General features: G+C 40.8%; 1 long non-coding RNA gene across 1 annotated transcript in view; it reads left to right on the forward strand.

The window, feature by feature from the left end:
- The first annotated feature begins 3,307 nt into the window (after nt 1-3,307).
- The window catches only part of LOC148093433 (uncharacterized), a 52,329-nt gene continuing 42,804 nt past the window's right edge, over nt 3,308-12,832 (forward strand). The window contains exons 1-2 of the long non-coding RNA XR_015714209.1: nt 3,308-3,457; nt 5,314-5,482. This is a non-coding gene — a long non-coding RNA (uncharacterized LOC148093433). The remainder of the gene's footprint in view (nt 3,458-5,313; nt 5,483-12,832) is intronic.

The following is a 12,832-nucleotide window of genomic DNA, read 5'->3' on the forward strand; positions in this document are numbered from 1 at the left end:
TCAAATTGAGGCAAGGCTACTTCACCCCCAGATCTACTAGTCATTGGGTTAGGCTGTGGGAGGAGCCGTCGGCTTATGTGAAACATTTCCATTGGCCAGGGCAACACCCTGAAAGGCACTCAACTGTGAATAATAGTCCCAGTGGCAGAGGAAATGAGTTAGCGGGATGGGCCTGAAGGAGGGATGGGACGGCGCACCACAGCATTTGCCACATTTAAAGAGAAAACAGAGTCAAAACAAATCCCGTGCTACAGATACTCTGTTTGGGAAGTGATCCCAGGGAGCGAGGGTGGGACAGGAGAATGAAAAAGGCGGGAAAAAGCCAGTAGAAAGACGTGTGCTTCAGTGGATTGCTGCTTTGGAAGGCTGCTGCTCGGTTCCGAGATCTTCTGAGGAGCCTTAGGAAATGCGTTGGAGAAGTTTCCAGCTGGGGGAAAAAAGAGAAACATTTATCAGTTGGCTCCCATCGATTAATGGTGGAGCTGTAGGCATTAAACCTCCCCTGCTTCTGGATTTCCCATGCATTGAGCTCTGGAAATGCCACGGAAAGGTGCTGTATGAAGCTTGTAGAAACCAGCAAGAACAGGTCACCTCGGAGCAGAGTGGTTTGAAAGGATCCACAAAAGGTATCTAGTACTTCTGGAAATATCTGGCAGAATTTTAAATGTAAACAGTCCGCAAATTTCACTTACAGGAATTTTGCTACAGAAATGTGTGCTTCTAGGTGCAAATATCTATGTGAATTTGACAGGCTCTCAGGCCAACTGCCTGGGATTAAGACTAGGCTCTGCCCTGTAAATGAGGCACGTGTACAGAAAGTCGTGTCTCACATAGGGTGGCTCAGAGTATTAAATGAGTCAAAACATGCATTAGGCTTTGGGCAGTGCTTTGCACCTGGTTAGGTCTCAATGTATGTCAGTTATTATTAATATCACTCTTCCAAGGACATATATTAAAGCTACTGTTTGTGGTGACAAAAGATGAGCAACAACCTAAATATCCATTAATTCAATACTAGATAAAGAAATTATAGTATGGCCATACATAGGAAACTGTTGCAGGCAACATATATTGTAAAGTGGAAAAAGCAAAGCAAAGTGGGGGAAAGTGTGGCTAGAATGCTCCCATTTGTGTAAAATGCACGTGTAAGCACATGCGATAGAGATGATTAGTGTTTCCCAGTAGCCAGTTCCCCTGTGCTTCCCGGGCACACAGACTGCGGAGGAGTGGACCATATAAGTAGCTCTGGCCAGTGCCAGACCAGGAGGAGAGAAAGGCCCTGTGCATCCTTCCAGCTTTCTCCTCCCTGGAAGCCACATGCAGAGGTGGCAGCTTCACAGGGTGATGTAGCTTCAACATGGAGTCTGATGCAGAAACAAACCCTTACGTTCAGCCACTTAGATTTTGGGTTCCCTTTGCTACCTCAGCATAACCAGCCTATCTTGACTAGTATAACATAATTCCACAAAACAGTTGAAAAAACAAAAAGCTGGTTTCTCCTGGAGAGGGGAACCGGGAAACAGAGGGTCAGGGGTGGGAAGAGACTGACATTGCCCTCTACACCTTTCATATGGCTTGAAATTTTAAACTATGAGTGTGTAAAATTTTTTTAAAAATTATAGTTTGGGTCTAACAGGAACCATCAATCTTCCCTAAAACTTAGGAGAAGCTGCAGCCTTCAACTCCCTCAAACCAAGAGCAAAACAAAAGGCAAAGCAACCTCCTGCCCCTGGAAAAAGACACAAGCACAGAAATCATTTAGCCTGATTATGTTCCTTTCTCCAAGAATGTTCAGCAGCTTGAATGAAGATACAGAAAAAGAACTTTCGGAGCAAGGAGGGCAGTAAAGGTAGGAGGGAATGGGGTATGTGGTTGTGGGTGGGGAGGAAGGGGTGGGGTTGTTGCCCTGGAGGTCTCAGGGGTGAGAGGTTTATGCAGGGGGCCAGAGGGAGTAATGTCGGGGAGTCACTGCTGGTCATCAGAAAGTAGATTCTTGAAGGAAAGATTCATCCATCATGCCAGGGTCCAGGACCTGGCCGCTGAGGTAGGGTAAAGTCAAAGGTAGCATGATTTTGATATTTTAATATGAGTACTATAAGCTTTGGTCTTGTTTTATGTCTCATTATGCTTATAATATTCTCAGTGATTTCAAAATACATGGCATATTTCATAATATAGGTGGTGACAATGAAAGAAATCTTACAGTTTTCCCGCAGCAGCTTTTGCAAAGGAATTTCGGATTTTTCTATAAATTCTATCTGCAAAAGATGCTATGACATCTTGCTGATCGATAGTGACTAAGCCGGATATTTGCAGGACAGTTACAACAAAAGACGATGGCAGTTTCACAATAAGGATGACTAATGGAGAAGATAAAAGATAACCCTGACAGATAACCCAGTTAAGAGGGAAATTGGAAGGTATTTAAAGATCCTGATTCATACCAATAGGCCATTCTGTGGGATTACATCTAAAATAATAAACTATTTTATAGATGACTTCCTTGAGTCACAGAACATTTTTCTTGGGGACTAGAGAAGTAGGCATTTTGAAAAATAGATGAAGGGTTTTATTGAAGTACAGTAGTAGAGCCTTCCTCTAATACTGTAGCAAACGTAGTGAGAGAAAAGTGACCAAAGCAGTAATTTAGCACCTACTGTGCACCTAGGCAATGGAATGGCTGCTGTTTTGAAGGCTACATAATTCTTTTTTTTTTTTAATGTATCTTTATTGATTTCCGAGAGAGGATGGGAGAGGGAGAGAGACAGAAACATCAGAGATGAGAGAATCATTGAATGGCTGCCTCCTGCACGCCCCCTGCTTGGGATCGAGCCCACAACCCTGGGGTTGTACACCAACCAGGAGTCGAACCAAGATCTCCTGGATCCTAGGTCAGTGCTCAGCTGCTGAGCCACGCCGGCTGGGCAAGACCACATAATTCTTGATCTTAAGGTACTTTGGGCTCAATTCGAGAGATGTGGAATAATGGAATAGTCTTCACAAGAGTGATGGTAATAAAACAAGAGAGTCATCACGGTGAATTGCAGGTTACAGAATAGAAGTGGTATAGAAGTTCAGAGGAAGGCAAACCAGGGTAGTTGAAGATGGTGAAGGCTCAGTGGAAGTTGTTAGCTGGATGTGAAATCAGAAGACCTGGATTAGACTCTGGTGCTGTCATTTACTGCTTGACCTTGGACACATTTATTTAACTTGCGTCTGCCTTCTAATTTGTGAAGCAGGAATGATGACACCTACCTCGTGGTATCATGAAGAGTGTGTCTAAAATTGTCTTGTTGCCCCCAGATCTACTTCTTGCCCTTCCTGTTGCCCAGCCGCATAGGGGTGGCAAGCTACTGCATTTCCCAATGCTAGGGACTGACTTGTATCCTGCCAAGCTCATATATTGAAGCTCCTCAACCTCTAGGAAGACAGTATCTGGACAGAGGGTCTCAAGGAGGTAAAGATAAATGAGTTCCTAAGGGTGGGGCCCTAATCCAATAGAACTGTGGCCTTATAAGAAGAAGAGAGAGCTCCCTCTCCCTCTCTCTCTCTTCCCCATGTGAGGACACAGCAGGAAGGCAGCCTTCCACAAGCCAGGAAGAGACTCCTCACCAGAAACCAACCACACTGGCCCCTCGGACTTCCTAGCCTCCAGAAGTGTGAGAAATACATTTCTGTTGTGTAAGCCACCCAGTCCATGGTATTTTGTTATGACAGCCCAAGCTAAGACACCAGGTTCCCATGCCAGGAGAGCCAGGCCAATGGCAGGTACATGGCACACACATACTTCTTCTGACTTGGAGCTGCCTTTAAAAATATTTAACTTGTGATTGAGAAAAGAGTTATATGGAATTCTGTTTAGGACAAACAACATGAGCAAACGTTTGTGGATGAGAGAGATGAGACTCTAGAATATCCCATTGACTTCTCTGCTTGTTTTAACCCAGAGTTTATCAAAATGTCTTAAAGTGTCTGGCAAAATTGTTTTTAAGTTAAACACAGTTGGAATTTTATAGCGTTTATGTAGTTAGTTAATAATGTTGGTGCTCCCTGAAGCCTACTTTAAAATGACATAATTATAACATTCAAAGCAGAGCAGCAGGGATCTTTACATTAAAATGTATTAAAAACTAGATTTATAAGCAGCATGTTTCCTCCATGCCTTGAAGGTGATACCACCAGGTTACTATAAATCGGGCCAGGAAGGAGTTTCAGTAAACAGTAAAGAATGGTTCTCTCTGGAAACTATCCTATTTGCAATTTCCAGAAGACATATTTTTGAAACTCAGAGCAGCACCTCATAGGTCTTAACGACCAGACACAATACAACTTTTGTGTGTTGGTTTGCCTTGCTGTTAGGTATTTTGTATTTGTTCCCTGCCCAGAAGAACCTTGCTACTGAGATGAACACCATGCTGTGTTGATCAATTGGTTACATTCTAGAACAGATTGGAATCTATGTTGTTGTTGTTGTTGTTTTAATTTTAATGTGAAATTTTAACCAAGAAAGGACTTGGATGGAAATGTGAAATTTGCTGCCAGAGGAAAGTCCCAGTTACAAAGTTTTAAAAGGTATTGGTCAACTTCACTAATATCTGGAATTTAACTGGAAGTTGTTACTTTCAAAACAAAGAATATTTTCTGGATGAAATATTTGTGTGTGCTGTGGTGGGTTTTAGCTGATTACATAAATCCATTGGTTGTTAAAGGGCAACATATATCTTGATGAATTTTCTGATCACAGAGTCATGTATTTTTAAATATCTTCAAGTATATAATTTGAGTTGGCATTGACCTTAGAGATCATATAGCTCACGTGAGAAAGCACAAGAGTTTCTTCCCATTCCAAACATTAGACGATATTAATGCTACTAGTAATCATTTATATGTTAGGCAGATTTTACTGCTGTTGTAAAATGATCAAATATTCAAAGTAAGACATAGACTCTTTCTAAATTTCTAGACCGGATTCTTTTTGTCTCTTTTATAGAATCATCCTTCTACAAAAAGTTCATTTATAGAAACAACTTTCATGAAACCTGATTTTGGTAAATTAATTTATTAATAATTTAGCTTTCTACTGAGTGCTTAAATAATACAACTTAAAACTAGTACCAGAACATCTTTCTTAAAAGCGCAGGCATTTTATGCATCTTACAGTTAAATACTTTAAAGTAAAACAAAATAATTTTTAAAAATTGGTTCTGCTGGGCCCTTTAATAGTAACAGGTTCTGAGTACTAATGTTTATTGCTTTGCATTGCATTGTTATCGAGATCTGACTTTTAAGTTCTCTCACTTTTTTTTTTTCCAGTTCCACTCACTCTTCTGACATAATTTCTGACATCACCATGAGTTGGACGTGCTCTGTAGTCCTGCTGATCCCAGGAGGTGGATAAGGGACATGTGGAACAGAGTTGCCTCAGTTGAGCTGCCCCTAACAAGCTCAGCCAAGATCAGCCAACCACAAGCTCATGAGCTAAGTAAATACTTATTGTTGTGTGGCTAGTGAACGTACCTAGAGTCATCAATTCATACAGACAGAAAGTAGAATGGTGGTTGCCAGAGACTGGAGAGAGGGAGAATGGAGAATTATTGTTTAATGGGTACAGTTTCAGTTTTGAAAAGAGTTCTGGAGATGGTCATGGGGGCCTTGTCACAGTGTGAAAGTACTTAATACCGCTGAACTGTACACTTAAAATGCTTAAGATGGTAAATTTTATGTTACTTGTATTTTACCACAATTACAAATAATTTTAAAATGGAAAAAAGACACCCTAGTGAGGTTTAGTTTCTGCACTAGAACTTGAATGATTCACCAGACGAGAGAAGAGAGCACTGGGAAGGACCATAACAATCATTCAGAAAGATTCCCAACTGGACCCTGCACTTGATGTTATGAATGACATTCCACCCCACCCCCACCCAGTGGAGGGTGCATAATTAAAGGGTAGTGGGCACCCTCTTTTTGATCATGAATGGGTGCTTCTTCCTAATCTGAGTGAGGAACAGAAATGAGAGAATTCAGTGTTGTGTTCCCTAGTGGGAACCTGTTTGGTGGGTGATTCCTACTGGTTACTCCATGAACACTCCTGCTCTGCCAAGCGCTCTATCTTACTCAAATCCTTGATCTTCTCACAGCCCCTTTTTTAAGCCCCCAAGCTGTATTCACTATTACTCCCCATAGGAGGGAGCAGTTCAGAGCCGCCCATCACTTAACTTGGCTGTGCAAACTCCAGGTCTCAGGTTTCACTAGACGCTGGGAGTTGCTCTGCTTACCCAGGCTTTACTGTGAAGAGGAAGGAATGGTATTTGCTCACTGGAATGGAGGAAATAGAAGATACTCTGATTCTGTATGAGGCTCCTGCCCACGAGAAGCAAACATATCTCACCTAGAAAGCACACAACATATGGGTCCATATCAGCTCAGCACATTTCTCTTGTTCCCAGGACTTCTCACCCTGTTTATGTCAGAAAGCACACCCCAAGGGGAGGCTTTGAGACTTTTGGAAACGGCAATGTAAACTTTATTTAGATTCTTTTGGATTCCCAGATCTCTCAGCTCCTTGCTTCCCCCGTTACCAAAAATAGTCTGAGGAAGGCATTGGAGGAAGAGGGGGGAGGGAGGAAGAGGAAGACAAGTGTGATGGCTCATCTGCTTTTCTCCAAGCTCAAGATCAGGGAGAACTTTCAGGTTTCATTATAAGGTCTAGATGGTGGATGTGGTGTTAAGAGCTGAGCCGTTCAAGTGTTCCCTTGCTCAGCTCCAGAAGCTCCTGTTTCTTTTTTTTGGATGCTTGTTTTTGAGGTTTGTAACATTCGCTTGAATACCTTTTCTTGTTTGGTGATTGCTAGTAAATGTTTTTGATCATTCTGTTAGGTGACATGGGATAGATGTTCTCTGAAGTAGTTTCAGTCTCCCGTCTTATCCCAGGAGTCTGAGCCTCAGCTGTTTAGTAATAAAATGGACCTAAATGTATACCTAATTCAGAGTTGTTATGATGTTAAAGTGGATTGATGTTTGCAAAGTGCCTAGCATGGTATTTGGTGTCAAGAAAATAGGTGGTAATTGATGGAATGCATTTAATTTAAATAAAATAAATTATTTGTCAAGTATACCAATAAAGTTAGAAAAAAATAAATAAAATGAATAACTATAGTAGCATCTCTATATATAACATAAAATATGAAATATATACAGCACTTGCAAATCTCCTAAAGATATGTCCATACTTCTCATGCTTAAAAATACTAGTACTTTCATTACTAACAAAGGGCACATTATCAATTCAAACATCCAAAGCAAGTATCTGGGTATGAGGCCATTAACTCAAGATTGACCCCTAATTTATTTCCTAAATTATGATCTTTGTAGGTGAGCTGGGAGAATCAGGAGAAATCACAGCCATCTGTAGGAAACACGTTGATACATTTGCAGCTAATTCTTGATTATCCACATGGGGATTTTCTGTGTGTTTGATGTGTCTTCCAGATGATGTCCAGAAAACAAGATTCTACTATTAGGTATTGTGCAAATTAATGTGTGTGTGTTTTTCTATTAGTGAAATCTAGACCAGACGGAGACTCCTCTTTGGGAGAGTCTGTCAACATACCGTGTCTTTTCTTACCAGCCCCATGTTAGAAACCTGTGCTGCCTCTTCTGTGCACCTTCTGGAAGAATGACACTTGCCTTGAGCAAATGGAAAGGGAAAGAAGATAGGAAACACCTTGTAGAACTACTTGTTCAAAGAGTCAAATATATGTTTTTGAGTAAAAAATACATATTTAAAGAGCGACAGAGAGGACAATGCAAACGCCCCTCTCCCTGTGCTTCCTCCCTCCCTTGATTTTCCCTTGTGTGATCGTCAATCCCATTGGAGTGAGGAGTTCAGTCTTACTATCTTTTTAGTCTCCTTTCTGCCCCTATCACCTAGCACAGTGATGGGTACACAGTAGGTGTTTAAATATTTTTTGAAGAAATCAACATGTGTATTTAATGTGCGAGCTGAATATACTCAATCCGATTTACAGACAGCCTTCATGGAGCTCGCCAGGTGTAAACACAGACTTTTTCTTGTTCTGAGGAACTATGCATATAATTAGAGGACTGCACTACTAGGCATATCTAATGCTCCCAGAGGAATTGCTGCCACAACTGTTCTTGGAGAAGAGACTTTTTTTCAAGTTTCCTTATAGTTAAGGCCAAATGTATCATTTTGCCGCATCCTACTGGGAATATTAGATTCTAGAGGCCATTTGAAGAGGTAAGTGGGTGCAGTTGCCGTATCTTCCCCAGGTTTAGCATTCATAGTATGAGTATTAGAGAGTCCTCAGATTACATACTTATGTCCTGACAATAGCTTTTTTATCAAAAAAGCAAATGACTCCTTTTCATTATTTGGGCGTGTGCATTAAACAACACTCTTGACCAATAACGTTACAGCTAAACAGTGTAGAAAAAGTAATGACTCATGTTTTCTTGGGTGTTACCTTTTTTGATTGATGGGTGGCTTACCTAGGTCAAGGCTATTGCATTCTCCAAAATTAACAGATGTGTACCTACATGTTGTGTTTTGATATGTCTCCTTTAACAGTTGATAGCATTATTTACTTAGGACCAAAGCATATCTAGGTGCTGAAAATACTTTGTACTTTTCAGTCTCTGTACCTTTGCTAGTCGTCGTCTTTCTCTAGTGAGTGCCACCTGTTGTCCTCATGTATCTGTTGAGATCATATCTATCCTTTAAAGCCCATGTCAAATGGCACTCGTATCTTATATGGTGCTTTTCATTATAGCACTATATGTTCTTAGACATACTTATCTTAGCTTTAAAAATGAAAACTACATATTTGTATTTAGAGTAAAGAAGAGCTGAGAACAGCCTGAAAGGAAGTGAACCAGCTACAGGCAGACCAGCAGGAAGTACTTTGAAAAGACCCATCAGTAATAAGAATTTGGTGATACCTACACTTGGAATATATCTTTATTAAGCATCACTACTTCATTTGCTATTCTCTCTCATTTTCTAGTGTTTGTTAGCTAGGTTGGGGTTGGAGATGTAGGCTGTATCTTGTGATGTCTTTGCATATTAGTCTTGAAAATTGTTACAGGCTCACACATCTGGGGCATAAAAGTAAACCAGTCAGGTCAAGTGAAATGAACTGGAAGAATTTTAATTAACTTTGAAATGACTCCTCCTCTTCAGGTGACCAGATCTCACTCTCATTAGCTACATTAATCCATTAATTAATACAAGGAAACTTAGTGGGTCCTGGGCACTGGGCTAAGTGCTCTATCACCTTTACTGACAGAGGAAAGGGTTTATAAACACAAATTTAGAGTTTGTTGGATCAGATAACACCCTGGCTCATGATGGGAAGGTCAGGTTGCATGGCCACTTGAAATCCCATGGTTAGATAGTGTGATGGGCTAAATAATGACCCCCAATATGCCCACACCCTAACTTCCAGAATCTGTGAATGTTGCCTTGTACTACAAAAGGGACTTGGAGTATGTGGTTAAGGATCTTGAGATGGGGAGAATTCCCCAGATTATCTGGGTGGACCCAATGCATTCAGGACATTCCTTATAAGAATGCAAGAGGAGTCAGAGTCAGGGGAAAATGTGATGTGACAATAGAAGCAGAGATTGGAGTGATGCTCTTTGAAGAAGGAAGTGGCCAGAATCCAAGAGCCGTAGCCACTAGAACCCTAAAAGGCAAGGGAATGGACTCTGCTCCCCTCAGGGTTTTGAGAAGAAACCAACACTCCTGCCAACACCTTGACTGTAGCTCAGTGAAATCGATTTCAGACTTCTGACCTCCAGAGCTGTAATAGAATAAATTTGCATTGTTTTAAGCCACTATATTTGTTTCCTGTGGCTACTATAACAAATTAGCACAAACTTGGTGGCTTAAAACAGCAGACATTTATTCTGGAGGCCAGAGGTCTCAAACTAGTATTACTGAGCTACATCAAGCTATTGGTAGGGCTGCCCTCCCTCTGGAGGCTCTAGGGGAGAATTCGTTCCTTGCCTCTTTCAACTTCTGTTGGCTGTTGGCATTCTTAAGTTTGTGGCTGCATCACGCCAATCTCTGTTTTTGTATTCACCGTGTCTTCTCCTCTGTGTGTGTCTTCTATCAAATCTCCCTCTAACTCTCTCTGATGAGGATATTTGTGATTGCATTTAGGGCCCACACAGATAACCCTAGATAACCCATCTGGAGATCTTCACATCTGCAAAGACCCCTTTTCCTTAGAAGGTAACATTTACAGGTTCCTGAATGAGGACTTGATGTCTTGGGGTGGCCGTTGTTCAGCCTACTACAACCACTAAGTTCTTGGTGATTTGTTACAGTGACAACTAATTCAGGAATGTATTAAGTCTCCACTAGGGCATGGCTTTCCTATGAAATCTTAGGAGCCTGGGCAGTAGCTCTTCAAATGCAACTTTTCATATCTGCCATGGACATTTCAAACTTCATTGAATATATTGTTGTAAGGGACACATGTTAGGCTTAGCCCAGACCAACTGGAGAGCTTCTCTTTCTCTCTGCTCCTTGCAAAGCAGGCTGCTGTGAGGATCCCTTAGTAAAGGGATGGGAACCATGCTCTTAAACGTGCTATATGTTTCCACATCCCCGGAGGTCCATTAGGCATTTCTTGGTGGGAAGGGGTCCAAAGTCCAACACCTCTTCTTTCACTCTTCTGAGTAGATATTTCTGAGATTGTCCATCTTCTGGAGTCCTAGAAAGTTCACAGAGGTAGCAAGTCCCTGAATTTATCCACCACATGTGTGTCTTACTAAGGCATTCCAGGCCTATTAACCATTTGTTCTACATTCTTTCAAACCCCTTTATTTTCATTTATATATACACAGATATTCCACATTTATTTACTCACCCAGCTGCTCTTCATTTTTCTCTCACTATAAAACATGCAATGGTGGCTTAACCAATTCTGACATCTACTCTCTCAGCTCCCACCCACAGAGTCCCCTTTCAAATGGGGGTGAAAGGGAGATATTTTGGAATAAAAATACACAATATGACAACAAGCACCCTTTTTGAAGCCCAGTTAAACCAGATGCAAAAAGAATTTGTTATTAGGCGTAATGGGTGTGGTCTGTCTTTTTCACATAGGCTGGGGGATTTGCAGGTGGGTCTAACGACTAGATTCTTCTGTTTCTGAGCCAGATGTGCTCACAAGTGGAAGTGGCACCCATTGCTGCATGGATATTTGCATGAATAAATTCCTCCCTCCTTAAAAGACGAGGATTGGAATACTCCGAGCAGTATCTTCTTTTTTTATTCAACAGGCACAGCTAGGTAATGTGAGTATTTATCCTTCAATGGATAATTTCCAGGGGAATTTAACATTTTTCACAGCTGTTCTGGTTTCACGTCTCTGTCTCCAAGCTTAGTTCTATACAAATCTATCCATATGTAAATTTAATTAATACTTCTGAAAGCTGAGCTCTTTGGAAACAATGGGAAAACAAAGGAACAGTCAATAAAATCTGTATATCTCATAGGGAAAAAATCAAGTTTAAGTAAAATTGAAGCATACGTCTGCAGATTTTGTTTTAATGCAGGGGGAGGGGGTAATAATCCTAGAGCTCAATGGAGACTGAGAAGCTGGGCCCTTAAAGGTTACAGGGGAAAATATTTCATTTTGTAGATGGCACAGCTGAGGTCCGTAAGGACTCAAGAAAGCTGAGGTGAGAATTCCAAGATGGTTTTATTTGCCTCTTCAGGGAATCAGAATCAATACTGAATCCTTGATAGTAATGAAATCTTAAAATCAAAGCAAGATTTGTACAATGGCATATCACCAGGCGTAAAAAGGAACATTTTCGCCAAAGAAAACAAAAACACTAACTTAGATATATGCACCTTCATGTTCATTACAGCATTATTTATAATAGCCAAGATATGGAGACAACCTACGTGTCCATTGATGGATGAGTGGGTAAAGAAATTCCATATATACAGTGGAATATTAGCCAGCCATTAAAAAAGAATAAAATCTTGCCCTTTGGATCAACATGGATGGGCCTTGAGGGCATTGTGTTAAGTGACGTAGGTCAGATAGAGAATGACAAATACTGTATGGTTTTTCTTACATGTGGAATCTAAACACAAAACAAAAGAAAAACCAAGATCATAAATATAGAGAACAGACTGGTGGGGGGGGTTGGAGGTGGGACAAATGGGTGAAGTGAGTTTAAAGATTAAAAAGAAAAAAAAAAAATGGAAGAAGGGGAAAAAAGAAATGCATCTGAGAAATATCACCTTGGTTGCGGCGTAGAGAGTGTAGAAAGAGCCAGGGGCACTAGATGAAAGCTATTGCCATAAAAAATTACAAAGAAGGAGCCAAGTACTGATAGTATATGTGACAACGTGAACCTTTATGCTAAGTGAAAAAATCCAAACACAAAAGTCAACATATTGAATGATTCCACTGATATGGAATGTCCAGAACAGGCAGAAACAGAAAGCAGATGAGTGGCTGCCAAGGCCAAAGGAGGGGAACGGGCTGATTACTAATGGGAATGGAGCTTCTTTTTGTGGCGCTGGACATGCTCTGGAATTATATAGTGGTGATGGTCGCACAGCTCTGGGAGTACACGAAACATCGCTGAGCTTGCGCTTTTAAAGAATGCATCTTGGAAAGGTGCAATTATGTTTCAACAGTTGATATATATATATATATATATATATATCTCGAAGCAAAATATCAAAATAATTTTACCTAATGAATTATTTCCTAAACTTTTTTAAGATGTAGCAATTCCCCAAGCTTTTGAAGGACAGACATAGGCAATAACATTA

Source organism: Miniopterus natalensis, chromosome 3 (assembly GCF_054644295.1).
Source record: "Miniopterus natalensis isolate mMinNat1 chromosome 3, mMinNat1.hap1, whole genome shotgun sequence".
Classification (NCBI taxonomy): domain Eukaryota; kingdom Metazoa; phylum Chordata; class Mammalia; order Chiroptera; family Miniopteridae; genus Miniopterus; species Miniopterus natalensis.